Raw genomic sequence first — 17,472 nt, forward strand, 5'->3', positions numbered from 1 at the left:
CTCACAAGGCCATCCTCTGTTACATATGCGGTTGGATCCATGGGTCCCTCCATGTATACTCGTTGGTTGGTGGTTTAGTCCCTGGGAGCTCTGGGAGTACTGGTTGTTCTTCCTATGGGGCTGCAAACCCCTTTACCTCCTTGGGTTCTTTCTCTAGCTCCTTCATTAGGGACAATGTGCTTATTCTAATGGATGGCTATGAGCATCCACTTCTGTATTTGGCAGAGCCTCTCAGGAGACAGCTATATCAGGCTCCTGTCAGCAAGTACTTGTTGGCATCCACAATAGTTTCAGGGTTTGGTAACTGTACATGGGATGGATACCCAGGTTGGACAGTCTCTGGATGACCTTTCCTTCGGTTTCTGCTCCACACTTGGTCTCTGTATCTCCTCCCATAGTTATTTTGATTTTTGTCTAAGAAGGTCCAAAGTAGTATCACTTTGGTCTTCCTTCTTGAGCTTCCTGTGGTCTGTGTATTGTATCTTAGGTACTCCGAACTTCTGAGCTAATATCCACTTATCAGTACGTGCATTCCATGTGTGTTCTTTTGTGATTGGATTAGCTCACCCAGGATGATATTTTCTACCTCCATCCATTTGCTTAAGAATTTCATGAATTCATTTTTTAATAGGTGAATAGTACTCCATTGTGTAGATGAACCACATTTTCTGTATCCATTTCTCTGTTGAGAGAAATCTGGGTTCTTTTCAACTTCTGGCTATTATAAGTAAGGCTTCTATGAACATAGTAGAGCATGTGTCCCTATTACATGTTGGACCATCTTCTGGATATATGCTCAGGAGTGGTATAGCTGGGTCCTCAGGTAGTACTATGTCCAATTTTCTGAGGAACCGCTAAACTGATTTTCAGAGTGGTTGTACCAGTTTTCAAGCCCATCAGCAATGGAGGAGTGTTCTTCTTTCTCTACATCCTTGCCAGCATCTGCTGTCACCTGAGTTTTTGATCTTAGTCATTCTGACTGGTGTGAGGTGGAACCTTACATCTTGAAACATAAAATATGATCCTGAAACAATGTAATTGTTCATACCTATAATCTTAGTGCTGGCAAAGTAGATGGTAGACAATTCTGACCATTTCAGCTTCATCATGTGCTCTGAAGCAACCTATGCTACATGAGTACTTGTCTTAAAACTAAATATGTAGATAAAATAAAATGAAATATAAGTCCAAGGATCTGTCATGTCAGTAATTACTGTATTGATGAGATATTTAAGTCCATCACTTCCCACTGAACTCCTAGACTGTGCTAAGATTTTTAGCTCTTGCCTTTGCATTTACTTCTTGATAGTATTGCTACAGGATTCAACCTTATCACTTGGGAAAAATTGTTCTCTGCAAATCAGCAAATAATTGCCAGAATGATTTTCTTCCTTCTAACTCAGTTCTCTGAGGCATACAAAGGAAGTCTTCAAGAATGTAGTAGAGGAAACAGCACCAATCTTGACTTGGGTAACTGAGTTCTTAATTACAAATCTCTTTCATATTTCCTTTTTATCCCCTGAGCTGTGTCATTCACAACACTACTGCTCAGAAGATAGTCACTAAGAACTTGACTTATATTTTCTGTCCTACAGTTGGTATTATTGGAGATAAATTTTTTTCTCTCCTTAGAAACTAGAATTACAAGATGACATACAAATGCACAGATGGGTGAACAACTATTAAAAAAAGACTTTGGGGAGCCATAAGAAAGCAGGATTAATTCTGAATAGAAAAAGGAAATTACCCTAAAGGGTAAGTATTAAAAAGCAGCATGAATGTTCCTTATATGAAATCAGAACATCCTACAAAAGAATTTAGGGAGCAATAAAAATCTGTGCTTACATTTTATTACTTTACAATCCTCCTTCCTTTTTGATCATAATGAGAATGTGATCTATAGCCGTTACTTACCTCATTCATTCACGTAGAATTTCCTGTTGAAGAGTAACAGAAGTCATGAGCAAAAATACATGTGTTTATGCCTCATTAAACCTAGAAGAGAATGTTGAATATTCACTTCCAGAAAGGAGATGAGGAAATACTTTTTATATATTTATCTAGCTCTTCAAGAAGTCACATTGGCCCCCAAATTAAGACAATGCTTTGCTCCTCTAGAGTAGTCTGGTTTTAGGCAAATTGCAGGGTAGGCATTCTAGGAGATTAATGACAGTTTCCTTTACAAAAGCTTAAGAAGAAAAAAAAGAGGATAAATATTAATAAGCATTTATTTATTTATTTATTTATTTATTCATTCATTTATTTATTTAACAATTGTGCCGAGTTCTTAAGTATAACTATGTATGCCACTTAAAAAGGATGAGAGGTGTAAAACTTATAAAATAGTGTTAATTACTGAGTGCTAAAAACTTTATATAAACTATGTGAAATTTGTCATAACCCTTGAGAGATAATTATCTTTTTATTTTTATAGCAACAGCAAAGTGGAATAAATTTCCGATATCATATTTGCTGTGATAAAGTTTAGAATTCAAGTCCAGGAATGTTGTAATACAGAAATAAGATTTGTGGAAGAGATAATGTTAAACCAGGTATTGAAATATGAATAAATATGTTAGTCTGCTTGTTCTAGGCTATTTTATAGAAACAAACTATACTAGCAATATCTTATCTCCCTCGTTGTTCACCCCTGGTTCAGCTGCATAACAATTTTATCCTGTAACTAAGTCAAAAGACTTTGCTCAAGGTAAACCACATCTATTTCAAGCAGAGGATAAAGAAAAGTGATAGAATTATTCAGTGCCTCTTAAGGTTGCTTACAAGTAGCTTCAAGAACATTGGTTCACTTGTAATTCTAGCCCTTGAGGAGCAGATGCAGGAGAAGCAGGACTTGCATACTAGGCTAGGTTCCAATCCATATTTAATTTGTGGCTCAGCCCAGGCTATATGAGACACTGATTCAAAACAACAACAACAACAAAAACAATAAAAACAACCCCATCCCTATTGACATTTTATAATAAAACCAAATTTTCTTTCAATGGCCTATGGAGGTACAATTATATTATGGAGAAAGTCAGAAGCCCCTAGAAATTTTATTACAATAAGGTTTAAGTACAAGAAATGGAGTATACTCTAAATACAGGAATGAACTGATTTCACCATTACATACAACAGATGCACATTTGGACAGTGCAATTTCATGTCAACACAGAATTATAAGGGATTCAGACTAGGATAGTAGTTTAGCAACAGGTGAAGGCTGCTCTGACAGTTTGTTTAAGTAAGAGGGAGTTGAGTAAAAAGGCTAGAGAAAAGAGAGACTCGTTTTCTCCTTTCCTACTGTGTGCCTAAATGCCTATATGCAATAATACCTCTACAATTGAGACAGTGACAATAGCCACCACCATCTAGTGTCTGATCTACTCTCAGGACTTTGAGCTAAGCTAGGCATCAAAAGCTACCTGTCTAAGCTCAGAACCCTCAGGTCTGAGCAAATTGGCCACTTACTCTATAGCATTGAAGAAAGGCAATTCTTGTATTAACAACCTTCTTAAAGCAAGCTATACATCTGAAGTGATATTCAGAACAACAGAACTCCTGAAGAGTTGAGATTGCCTTTAGGTTTCTGAGTTTAATGTTAAGATCAAGAATAAATCACAGCAATTTTCTCTAATTTTTATAGTGATATGTTATTTCCAAGGAGACTTTGGGGGAGCCACCCATACAATGCCAACCTCTCCTGTTGGTACAACAGAAATACAGTGAAAATTGGAAGTGGTTCTGACATCATATAAATCATGTTGTTTGTCTGGTGAGTGACAGCCTGAGATAAATTTGAACTTATTGAAAATTAAGACCAGTTCTTTCAAAGTTCCTTGGGAAGCTTAGGTATCTTTTAAGTTGCAACATTAAGAAAATGATATTATAGACCTTTAGAAAATTAATTGGCCTTTTGCAGTTTCTGTTGCCTCATCTGAAGATCACACATGGAAACCTGAGGCTACATGACCTTGGTGTCATTTTTTTTCTTTCTTGGTTACTTGAGATAGGAGACTCCAAAGTGCATGCCTTGAGGAAGGATAGCTAAGGAAAAAGTCATTTTAAATCTTTGAATTATCAAACCAAAATAGAAACCATTTCTTTTTTTTTTTTTTTTTTTTTTTTTTTTTTTTTTATTATTCGATATAATTTATTTACATTTCAAATGATTTCCCCTTTTCTAGCCCCCCCACTCCCCGAAAGTCCCGCAAGCCCCCTTCTCTTCCCCTGTCCTCCCACCCACCCCTTCCCACTTCCCCGTTCTGGTTTTGCTGAATACTGTTTCACTGAGTCTTTCCAGAACCAGGGGCCACTCCTCCTTTCTTCTTGTACCTCATTTGATGTGTGGATTATGTTTTGGGTATTCCAGTTTTCTAGGTTAATATCCACTTATTAGTGAGTGCATACCATGATTCACCTTTTGAGTCTGGGTTACCTCACTTAGTATGATATTCTCCAGCTCCATCCATTTGCCTAAGAATTTCATGAATTCATTGTTTCTAATGGCTGAATAGTACTCCATTGTGTAGATATACCACATTTTTTGCATCCACTCTTCTGTTGAGGGATACCTGGGTTCTTTCCAGCATCTGGCAATTACAAATAGGGCTGCTATGAACATAGTAGAACATGTATCCTTATTACATGGTGGGGAGTCTTCTGGGTATATGCCCAGGAGTGGTATAGCAGGATCTTCTGGAAGTAAGGTGCCCAGTTTTCGGAGGAACCGCCAGACTGATTTCCAGAGTGGTTGTACCAATTTGCAACCCCACCAGCAGTGGAGGAGTGTTCCTCTTTCTCCACACCCTCTCCAACACCTGCTGTCTCCTGAATTTTTAATCTTAGCCATTCTGACTGGTGTAAGATGAAATCTTAGGGTTGTTTTGATTTGCATTTCCCTAATGACTAATGAAGTTGAGCATTTTTTAAGATGCTTCTCCGCCATCCGAAGTTCTTCAGGTGAGAATTCTTTGTTTAACTCTGTACCCCATTTTTTAATAGGGTTGTTTGGTTTTCTGGAGTCTAACTTCTTGAGTTCTTTATATATATTGGATATTAGCCCTCTATCTGATGTAGGATTGGTGAAGATCTTTTCCCAATGTGTTGGTTGCCGATTTGTCCTCTTGATGGTGTCCTTTGCCTTACAGAAACTTTGTAATTTTATGAGGTCCCATTTGTCAATTCTTGCTCTTAGAGCATACGCTATTGGTGTTCTGTTCAGAAACTTTCTCCCTGTACCGATGTCCTCAAGGGTCTTCCCCAGTTTTTTTTCTATTAGCTTCAGAGTGTCTGGCTTTATGTGGAGGTCCTTGATCCATTTGGATTTGAGCTTAGTACAAGGAGACAAGGATGGATCAATTCGCATTCTTCTGCATGCTGACCTCCAGTTGAACCAGCACCATTTGTTGAAAAGGCTATCTTTTTTCCATTGGATGTTTTCAGCCTCTTTGTCGAGGATCAAGTGGCCATAGGTGTGTGGGTTCATTTCTGGATCTTCAATCCTGTTCCATTGATCCTCCTGCCTGTCACTGTACCAATACCATGCAGTTTTTAACACTATTGCTCTGTAGTATTGCTTGAGGTCAGGGATACTGATTCCCCCAGATTTCCTTTTGTTGCTGAGAATAGTTTTAGCTATCCTGGGTTTTTTGTTGTTCCAGATGAATTTGATAATTGCTCTTTCTAGCTCTGTGAAGAATTGAGTTGGGATTTTGATGGGTATTGCATTGAATCTGTATAGTGCTTTAGGCAAAATGGCCATTTTAACTATATTGATTCTGCCGATCCATGAGCATGGGAGGTTTTCCCATTTTTTGAGGTCTTCTTCCATTTCCTTCTTCAGAGTCTTGAAGTTCTTGTCATACAGATCTTTCACATGTTTGGTAAGAGTCACCCCAAGATACTTTATACTGTTTGTGGCTATTGTGAAGGGGGTCATTTCCCTAATTTCTTTCTCAGCCTGCTTATCCTTTGAGTATAGGAAGGCCACTGATTTGCTTGAGTTGACTTTATAACCTGCCACTTTGCTGAAGTTGTTTATAAGCTGTAGGAGCTCTCTAGTGGAGTTCTTTGGGTCACTTAGGTAGACGATCATGTCGTCTGCAAATAATGATAGTTTGACTTCTTCCTTTCCAATTTGTATCCCTTTGACCTCCTTATGTTGTCGAATTGCCCGAGCTAGTACCTCAAGTACAATATTGAAAAGATAAGGAGAAAGGGGGCAGCCTTGTCTGGTCCCTGATTTCAGTGGGATTGCTTCAAGTTTCTCTCCATTTAGTTTGATGCTGGCTACCGGTTTGCTGTATATTGCTTTTACTATGTTTAGGTATGGGCCTTGAATTCCTGTTCTCTCCAAGACTTTAAGCATGAAGGGATGCTGAATTTTGTCAAATGCTTTTTCAGCATCCAATGAAATGACCATGTGGTTTTGTTCTTTGAGTTTGTTTATGTAGTGGATTGTATTGATGGATTTCCGTATATTGAACCAACCCTGCATTCCTGGGATAAAGCCTACTTGATCATGGTGGATGATCGTTTTGATGTGTTCTTGGATTCGGTTGGCAAGAATTTTATTGAGTATTTTTGCATCGATGTTCATAAGGGAAATTGGTCTGAAGTTCTCTTTCTTTGTTGGATCTTTGTGTGGCTTTGGTATCAGCGTAATTGTGGCTTCGTAGAAGGAATTGGGTAGTGTTCCTTCTGTTTCTATTTTGTGGAATAGTTTGAAGAGTATTGGTGTTAACTCTTCTTTGAAGGTCTGGTAGAATTCTGCACTGAAGCCATCTGGTCCTGTGCTTTTTTTGGTTGGAAGACTTTCTATGACTCCTTCTATTTCTTTAGGCAATATGGGACTGTTTAGATGGTCTAGTTGGTCCTGATTTAATTTTGGTATTTGGTATCTGTCAAGGAAATTGTCCATTTCCTCCAGATTCTCCAGTTGTGTTGAGTATAGGCTCTTGTAGTAGGATCTGATGATTTTTTGGATTTCCTCAGTTTCCGTTGTTATATCTCCCTTTTCATTTCTAAGTTTGTTAATTTGGATACTTTCTCTGTGCCCTTTGGTCATTCTGGCTAAGGGTTTATCTATCTTGTTGATTTTCTCAAAGAACCAGCTCCTGGTATTGTTGATTTTTTGTATGGTTCTCTTTGTTTCTACTTGATTGATTTCGGCCCTGAGTTTGATGATTTCCTGCCTTCTACTCCTCCTGGGCGAAATAGCTTCTTTTTGTTCCAGGGCTTTCAGGTGTGTCATTAAGCTGGTAATGTATGCTCTCTCCATTTTCTTTTTGGAGGCACTCAGGGCTATGAGTTTTCCTCTTAGCACTGCTTTCATTGTGTCCCATAGATTTGGGTATGTTGTGTTTTCATTTTCATTGTGTTCTAAAAAGTCTTTAATTTCTTTCTTTATTTCTTCCTTGACCAAGGTATCATTGAGTAGAGTATTGTTCAGTTTCCACGTGTATGTGGGCTTTCTGTTGTTTCTGTTGCTATTGAAGACCACTTTTACTCCATAGTGATCAGATAGGAGGCATGGGATTAGTTCGATCTTCTTATATTTGTTGAGGTCTGTCTTGTGACCAATTATATGGTCGATTTTGGAGAAGGTACCATGAGGTGCTGAGAAAAAGGTATATTCTTTTGTTTTAGGATAGAATGTTCTATATATATCTGTTAAATCTAATTGGTCCAAAGCTTCAATTAGTTTCATTGTGTCCCTGTTTAGTTTCTGTTTTCCTGATCGGTCCATTGAGGAAAGTGCAGTGTTGAAGTCACCCACAATTATTGTGTTAGGTGCAATGTGTGCTTTTAGTTTTAATAAAGTTTCTTTTACAAAAGAGGGTGCCCTTACATTTGGGGCATAGATGTTCAGGATTGTCAGTTCTTCTTTTTGTATTTTTCCTTTGACCAGCAAGAAGTGTCCCTCAGGGTCTCTTTTGATGACTTTGGGTTGAAAATCAATTTTATCTGATATTAAAATGGCTACTCCAGCTTGTTTCCTGAGACCATTTGCTTGTAAAATTGTCTTCCAGCCTTTTACTCTAAGGTAGTGTTTGTCTTTGACCCTGAGGTGTGTTTCCTGTAAGCAGCAAAATGTAGGGTCCTGTTTACGTATCCATTCAGTTAGTCTGTGTCTTTTTATTGGGGCATTAAGTCCATTGATGTTAAGAGATATTAAGGAATAGTGATTGTTACTTCCTATCATTTTTGACGTTATTTTTTAAATTTGAATGCTTAACTTCTTTTGGGTTTGATGAAAGGTTACTATCTTGCTTTTTCCAGGGTGAAGTTTCCCTCCTTGTATTGGTGTTGTCCTCCTATTATCCTTTTTAGGGCCGGGTTTGTGGATAGATATTGGGTAAACTTGGTTTTGTCATGAAATATCTTAGTTTCTCCATCTATGGTGATTGAGAGTTTTGCTGGATATAGTAGTTTTGGTTGGCATTTGTGTTCTCTTAGAGTCTGCATGAGATCTGCCCAGGACCTTCTAGCCTTCATAGTCTCAGGTGAAAAGTCTGCTGTGATTCTGATAGGTCTTCCTTTATATGTTACTTGGCCTTTTTCTCTTACTGCCTTTAGTATTCTTTCTTTGTTTAGAACATTTGGTGTTTTGATTATTATGTGACGGGAAGTATTTCTGTTCTGGTCCAGTCTGTTTGGAGTTCTGTAGGCTTCTTGTATATTCATGGGCATCTCTCTCTTTAGGTTAGGGAAGTTTTCTTCCATAATTTTATTGAAGATATTTGCTGGCCCTTTAAGTTGTAAATCTTCACTCTCATCTATGCCTATAATCCTTAGGTTTGGTCTTCTCATTGTGTCCTGGATTTCCTGGATATTTTGGGTTACAAGCTTTTTGCATTTTGCATTTTCTTTAACTGTTGAGTCCATGGTTTCTATGGAATCTTCAGCATCTGAGATTCTTTCTTCTATCTCTTGTATTCTGTTGTTGATATTTGTATCTCTGTCCCCTGATTTCTTCCCAAGGCTTTCTATCTCCAAAGTTGTCTCCCTTTGAGTTTTCTTAGTTGTTTCTACTTCTGATTTTAGATCCTGGATGGTTTTGCTTAGCTCCTTCACTTGCATGTTAGTGTTTTCCTGTAATTCTTTAAGAGATTTTTGTGTTTTCTCTTTCATGAGCTCAGCCTGTTGACCAAAGTTCTCCTGTATTTCTTTAAGAGATTTTTGTGTTTCGTCTTTCATGACCTCAGCCTGTTGAGCAAAGTTCTCCTGTATTTCTTTAAGTGTTTTTTGCATTTCCTCCTTGTTGGCTTTTGTATTCTCCTGGATTTCTTTCAATGATTTTTGTGTTTCCCTTGCAAGGGCTTCTAACTTTTGATCCAATGTCTCCTGAATTTCTTTTTGTATGACCTTCATGTGTTCCTGTACCAGCATCATGACCAGTGATTTTAAATCCAAATCTTGTTTTACTGGTGTGATGGGGTATCCAGGACATGTTGGTAGAGGAGAATTGGGTTCAGATGTTGCCATATTGCCTTGATTTCTGTTAGTGACGTTCCTGCGTTTGCCTTTTGCCATCTAGATCTCACTGGTGTTAGTTTATCTTCTCAGTGCTGGACTCACCAGTGCAAGCTGCCCCTTCCCAGTTGGCCTCTGGTGCACAGCTTACCTCCTGCACTGCTTGTAGACAGTGTGCTGCTGCCCAGGCTGTTCCGATCCCAAAGCAGGCACCCGAAGGCTCCCGCTGGGGCCCGCTGGATTCACTGGAGCACCCTGACTTCTCCCAGCTGGCCGCCCGGAAGCCCAGCTAGCCACTTGCAGGACTTGGAGATGTAATGCTGCCGCCCAGACTGATCTGGATCCGGAAGCGGAGAGAGTAGAGCTAAGGGCTTCTGCCTGAGGCCTTGCCCCAGATTGTGTCTGTGGAGCAGATGGAGCCCGTGTGCACTCCCAGGGAGTGCCGACGGTGTATGCTACTGTGACCTCCCCTGTGTTCCGCTCACTCCGCTGGGCAGCCGATCTGCCAACCGGGCTGTCGCACACAAGGTTAGCCTGGCCGCCCAGTCCCTGAGTCCAGGCAAAAGCCTGGGAGGCCAAGGTCCGAGCAAAGTTCCCCTACGGCTTTGACTGTTAATTGGGTTTGCCAGGTGACTAGGATGGCGGGCGTGTGCGCCCGCGCTCCCTGAAAGCGCCGGGAGAGTCTGCTTTGCTAACAATCACCTGGGCGGGTTGACTCACAGATGGCCCACCAAGCCGCCCAGTTCTTGGGGTCAGTCCTGTGCCTTTTGGGGCCTGGACCCCCGCTTTGTTAGCCTTAGGCTATGCCTGTTACAGGTCTGCCCGCCTGAGCTCTCTGTCGTCCTGCAGGCAAAATGGCGGCGGCGCGCTAGCAGGCCTGGGCAAAAAACCTCCTGGTTGGGTTGGCACCCCGATGGCCCCCCGACCCGCCCAGGGCCTGGGTGCAGGCCAACGCCCGTCGGGCTCAGACCACCGCGGTGTTGGCCTCGGATTATGTTTGTGTACCTCAGTCTGTCCGATTCCTGGAGTACGGAACCAAGATGGATCCTCCTCTCCTGACTGGTGGGAGGCCGAGTTCTGAAGTGGCCTCCGTGCAGGAAAGGCGCCGCACAACTGCAGCTGCTTGCTGTCCGGCTGGTCAGCGAAGGTCAGTGGTCGTGGGCGCAGGGCCTAACTGGTCCCTGTGACGCCTTGGTTCCACTGCTGATGGCCCTTCAGCTGGAGCAGCCACTGCTGCCGCTGCTGCCGCCGCCGCCGCCGCCGCCGATCTCCTAGAAACCATTTCTAAAAAAAAAACCTCCAAGGACAAGAAACCAACAATAGAGAAAAGTGAGTGCCTCTACTCTTTACACTCCCTACCTAAATCTACAGGCTATTGTGTTAAATAAATTAGGATTATTAAAGATCATTGGAGGGAACTTTCCCAATTACAGAACTTCTCTGTAGTTTACAAAACAGGCAAAGAATCTGCCCGTTGAATTGTCTTCTTAATCCAAGTAAAGCCCACACTGAGCTGCACCCACAGGGCAGTACTCAAAGCATGCAATCTGAAGAAATCCAGTGCCACAACTCTGGAGTTCTAAGGTTCCTCTGCACATGCTGAGCCAATGAATTTCAAACTCTAGGGTTTCCCACTCTGTCTCTAGTTAGAAAAGGCAAAACTGAGGCTAAGAGGACCTGCAGGCCTCTGACTCTTCCCTCATAGAGAGTGCCTCTGTATGTCTGCACACAGACCATTTCCTTGAAGAAGAGTGCTTGTATCTTTCCTGCCACCATTGCTGTGTTCTCCTTTTGTGCGTGTTATATTGCGCATAGCCATGAAACATTTCTCTTGAAGAAAGGATTCTGGTGCTTTGAGGAAAAATAAAATGATTTTGAAAAACACTGCTCCTACCTAGACCATAAGAAGGCATCGGATTCTATAACTGCCCTAGAGCTATAGCTGGACTGGAGCAGAGCAGGATCAGAGTATAAAAGGATCCATAGGAAGAAAGCCCTGAGAATCCAGAAAGAAATCCAGCCACCCACTGTATTCCCCTCCCCACTTACAAGCTGGCAGGGAGCCTCTGCAAAAGGTCCTGAATGGCTGCAAGTGTTTCAGGTAACCATCTGGGCTTGTCACGCTCCTTAATAGCAGCACTTTAAGGAAGTGTTGTCATTTCCATGTCATACTCATTTCTCTCTCCGCTATTATCTTTTCAAAATCATATTACAAAATATTATGAGCTTCCTGTATCAGACACTTTGGGTCTTAGTCACTCAATTATTAAAATTGTATGATTTTTTTTAAATTGTCATTATGTGTGGGCTGTCTTTACCAAAGCGACAAAGAAATTGAGTTAACCCAAATGGTGCTGTGATTGCAGGATCAGAACATGGAAAATTATATTGTTGCACAGGGGAAGGAAAAAAAAAACAGCTCTTTCACATCAGTGCCAATAAAATCCTGGGAAACTCACCATGACACCATTATGTTAGACAGAGCAGCAGCACAAATGCTTCCAATGGATTGCTCCATTGAATAGCAGGGAAAACAATGCTATTTGGAGCTATTAGTTTTATACCAAGCTACTCATCTGTAGTAAATGAGGCTCTCTAGTAATATGACATGTCCCTTGTTATACAAGTGTGTTTCTAAGCTGCTGTCAGCTGTTGTGTTCATTTCACCTGCACCCATCAATATGTGGTCTTCTATACCTGGTATGGGACTTATGGAGCATCATAGATTCAACTGCCCCTCAGAGGACAGTTATGAGCATAACTGTATGGACACTAGGCATGGAAGCAATTTTCCATAGAGCAAGTGGTCCTATAACACAATGAGTTGTGGAGAAAATCAACCTGAACATGAGGTAGGATTCAGAGGTATCTGACCACCTCAGTTCTTTTCAAAGAAGCAAAGCAATAACACCAGTCTCTGAGATTCTGCAGGTAGATATATCTTATCTATTCCAAACTCTTGTTTCTTAGCATTTGAATTGAGATTGTCTAACCTGTAAATGAAGTTGAAGTCTGAATGCAGGAGACAGAGCTAGTCAGAGAAGATGATTGACACTAGCTAAGTCAAGGAGCTGGATCCAACAAAGGGAAAAAGAGATATGGATCATAAAGCTGGAGAGAGATGATACAATAACAGTAATGAGTTATGGAAACTATTAAGCTCTGGCTCATCCAAAGATTGCTGTATAATGCCTCTCCAATGGACCCAGTACTAGATCAACCTCAGAAGAGATTCCATTGTGTTTGATTTTAAGATGTTACAAGTTGTAGGTTGTATGTGCAGTATAGTGCTGTTTATTTTTAAGGTAAAACACGTTTTCTAGTTTACTGAAAAACTGACAGATACTTGGGTGTTTAAAATATATTTGTATACAGTTCTATAAGTCAGAAGTCCAAGAGTCTCACTCCTAAAATGAAGCAGACAGTGCCCCTCCACCAAGCTCCAGGAAACAGACAGTTTCCTTATTATTTCTCATGTCTGTGGCTACCTTCAATCTTTAGCTAAGAGTCTATTCCTTCTTCAAAGCCAATAGTAATGCATCTCGAAGTCTCTCTAATTGACTTTCTGGTTTCCTTCTTCTACGATGCTTTTAATGTATTGGGTTCAGTTGAATAGTATCAAATAATATCACTTTCTCGAAATCATTAGTGAAATCAAAACCCAAGTGGGTACAAAGAGTTGGAAGGATGGGATGTTCCAATGAGCTTATATTAAGGCTCATGTTTTGCTGCTTTTAAGTCCCTGGTTTAGGAGGTCCAGGGTTGACTCCTGCTGTTAGGAAGAAAATTATTAAGATGTATTCAGGTATTGATGCTTCCCTTTTAACTAAAATAAGGTCTCAAGCATACCTCTTCCTTATAGCAGCACTCTTTTTTTTTCTTTTTTTTTTATTCGACATAATTTATTTACATTTCAAATGATTTCCCCTTTTCTAGCCGCCCCACTCCCCGAAAGTCCCGCAAACCCCCTTCTCTTCCCCTGTCCTCCCACCCACCCCTTCCCACTTCCCCGTTCTGGTTTTGCTGAATACTGTTTCACTGAGTCTTTCCAGAACGAGGGGCCACTCCTCCTTTCTTCTTGTACCTCATTTGATGTGTGGATTATGTTTTGGGTATTCCAGTTTTCTAGGTTAATATCCACTTATTAGTGAGTGCATACCATGATTCACCTTTTGAGTCTGGGTTATCTCACTTAGTATGATATTCTCTAGCTCCATCCATTTGCCTAAGAATTTCATAAATTCATTGTTTCTAATAGCAGCACTCTTATGTTCTCTCAAGGAAGAATGGAAAACACAACTGCTAATCAAGAACTGGCTTCCTGTAGGGGCTGAGAGAAAGCAGAGTGCGTATTGCCAATCTTGGATTTTGCTTTTTCTTCTTAATGCTAAAGAGCTTACAAAAGATTGAAGTCCAAGGCCATAAGTTTTACTCACAGGACTTCCAAATTTCCAGACTCAATCAAGGCCATAGCTTAATGAGTGACAACAGAACACCTACCCAGGCAGAGCCAGAACCTTACTGAACCACCCACCCATCAGGTCTTCCTGTCATTCATTCTACTTCTTTTTCCTGGGTACCCCTTAGACAATGGGAAGGTCTTCAACTTCAACTTTCTTCTAAGGTAAAAGTATCTCTGTTACAGGTATCATACACATTTGAAACTCTGTTTTGCTAGAAGGACGTTGATCCTTGGCCTTATAGTCAGATCATAGCTGTGATTTCTAAAAAGGGCCCAGTGAATAATTTCACTTCGTCTACACAGATGTGTAGAATGCTGGCTCCTGGGCTATGCCTCTCTCAAAAATATATTCGGCTGTAGTGTTCCACTTAACTTTAGTGCTTTAAAATTATACTTTTGTGTATCAGCCTAAAATTGAATGTGGATTTTAAAAAATAAGCCTGATTAACTAATTTCTATAAATCTGCTCCCCAATACTCTACATATATCGAGAAATAAGGAGTAGCTGAGGTTTTGAATTAGATTACAATTTGGCCCCACTAAGCATATGAGTTGCTAACCATGTGGGATCATATAGTACATAAGACCTATAGGATAAGATCAAAGAATGTATCAGGTTAGTGTCTGATACTAAATTCCATATAAAATAGCTCAGGCTACTGAGAGCTTAGAGCAGGAAAGTGCATTCTTGTAGTCCATCCGTGAGTTTTTGCTTGAGAAATGCTGAGTATTTACGCACCTCTACATCATGAGGACATTAAAGTTGAAGTCCCTCCTACCTTCAAAGGAGTACTAGGAAAAAGGGAGTTGGGGAAGGGGCAGAATGCCAGCAGAGGGTTGCAGATCTAGGAAAGAAGGTGTGAAAACTCAGTAGATCATAGGCTGGTCGTTTACAATTGCCTTGCCATTTACAGATTAGTGTTGTAAATGCCCTCTCTTTCAAATTGTATTTACTGTGTCTAAATCAACTCCAGTGTTCCACGATGCACTAGTGTGAGTGAGCTGCTGCTTATTCAGGTTAGTCTGATAGCATGGCTGAGATGGTCATTTAATGGTAAAGGATACAATAACAGGACCAGATCTCTCACCCACACCACTCTTGGTGTCAGCTTTCTGGGTATGGATTCTGTTTCAGATACCACCATCTGTTCAATATCACTTTCAATACAGGTTTGGGAGGCACATTTCAGTTCCAGATATATATATATATATAATCGCCTTTTCTCTGAGAGCCAGAGACACTAATGTCCAGGAAAGACCCATTTTGACCTCTCTATTTTGCTTATGAATTTATTCCTTCATTTGTTTGTTTGTTTCATAGTGTTTCACTTGTTCTGAAAATACATATATATTATTTTTATTCACTTCGAGTTCTCAAGAGACCGTTCATTGGGTCATTTTATTTTCAAGATGCACAGGAAATATTTGTCTTACTCATTAAATGTGAATGACCTTTTAAACACAGAACCTGACTGGTTTGGTGAAAAGAGAGAGACATGACTCAACCTAATATTGCTAGAAGGAATAGCAATGGTGACCCTTCTATAAGAGTATCAGCCAATAAAAGCAAACTGCCCCAGCTAATGGTTATTAAAAGATCCAGAGATGTGAGGATGGAAGCCTCAGTAGCAAGAATTCAGTTACTGCAACCCAGAGCGAGACCACGAGACAAGCATGGCATCGCTAGGCAACGCTGTGCAGTTAAACACATTTTCACTCTCTCAGTGTGGTGTAGTAAGCAGGAAGCAGCACTCACAGAAAGCAAGGGGAAAAACAATGAAATTATTTCTCTTAATAGGATAGATGCAGGAAACAAAGGAAGGCGTGCAAGTTAGTCACTGCAAAGTTTTCAGGATATAAAGCCTGAATTCAAGAAAAGAATTCCAGACAACCATAAAATTCTAGAAAATCTTAATTTTTTTCACCAAATGAAGAATCCTGTTGCAAATACATAGTATTATAGATTAAAAATTATGTATATATTTTGTGTATATATATTATGTATATAAATAATCATAGTAAAGAAAATTACACTATTTTATATATGAGCAACAAGGCTCTGAGAGATGAGTTAAGGCACCCAAGGGCTAGGTATTAAGAACAGAAACTTTCAGAATCTAAAGGTACTCTTTGATGACGCTAGAGCTCATGCCTTCTTGGCTGTTTCAAGCAGGGGTTCTTTTACATATGCAAAAGTAATATATGGCTTCATTTCAATGTTTCCATTGAACAGATCTTGCCCAGGAAATCATAGAGGTATCAATAACCATTCATTTAACCAGCCAACAGACACTACTTTATCTCTCCCAAGTACTGCCTAAACACAGAAACTGCTATACTGAAAGAGCTCCTCGCTCTATCAGATCTTATAGTAAAGTAGGATTTATGTAGCTAGCAATAAATGAAAAATAGGCTATATTACCTTAGGTGGAGATGAGTGTTTTTTAGGAAAAATAAGACAAAATAAAGGGGGCAGGGAGAGCCGAGGCAGACTGAGTACATGGCGCCTTTTCTCTTAGGGCCAGAGACACTAATGCTCAGAGAAGATCCGTTTTGGCCTCTCTATTTTGTTCATGAATTTATTCCTTCATGTTTGTTTGTTTCAAAGTGCCTCACTTTGTTCTGAAAATACATCCCTCTTTCTCAAGAGTATCCTGACACTATAATCCTAAATTCTTGGAGCAGACCTGCCCCTCCCCCCTGACTTGAGTCATAACCGTCTAATCAGTGCTCCCACATTCATTCCTACCAAACCACTTCATTTCTGATCCAAGAGATGTGACAGCCAGGTCCTATGTTCCACATAACCTCCTTATCCTATCCTTTCCAGTGACATTCCATGACACTAAGAAGAAAGCCCACCCTCTGGAGCAAGCTACAATGATCTGCCTTCTCCCTTTAGTCCTCTCCTGTCATGGCCACTCTTTCTTCTGTGTCTTCTCCCCTACTAGTCATTGCTATGGCAAGGAGTCCATCATGACATTGGAGAATAACTGAGCCTGTATTCTAATTAATTGTCTTAGACACCATCATATTATTTTTTTCTGACCTCCTCAAATAGAAAAAAATCTCTGAGAATTAAACGCCAACTTATTTTTAACTTGAAGGCATAATTCTGTCTTTCCAAACTTACCCTTCCTATCCCCAATTCCATAGTATCCCTGCCTCAGACTTGCTATGGAGCTGAGGGTAGTCTCAAATGCCTGATCTTCCTCGATCTACTTCTTCTTGTTGAAATTACATGCATACACCACCAGTCGTGTCCCATGTAGCTTACTTATCCCCGAAATTAACTTATGATATATGACCTAGCCATACTTCCTGACAGCTCCCTCACTGGTCATCTGCTTCTGAACACTTGTTCTGTTTTCCCACTTTCAAATATCAATGTCTTTGTTTTTGTTCGTGGTGGTCTGTGGCTTGTTTTTAAACTTTCTCTGTCTCTATCCTTCTCTGTCTCTCTCTGTCTCTCAATGTCTCTTTATGTCTCTCTTTGTGTGTTTGTGTGTGCGTATGCGTGTGCGTGTGCATGT

The sequence above is a fragment of the Apodemus sylvaticus genome, chromosome 5 (genome assembly GCF_947179515.1).
Source record: "Apodemus sylvaticus chromosome 5, mApoSyl1.1, whole genome shotgun sequence".
Lineage (NCBI taxonomy): Eukaryota > Metazoa > Chordata > Mammalia > Rodentia > Muridae > Apodemus > Apodemus sylvaticus.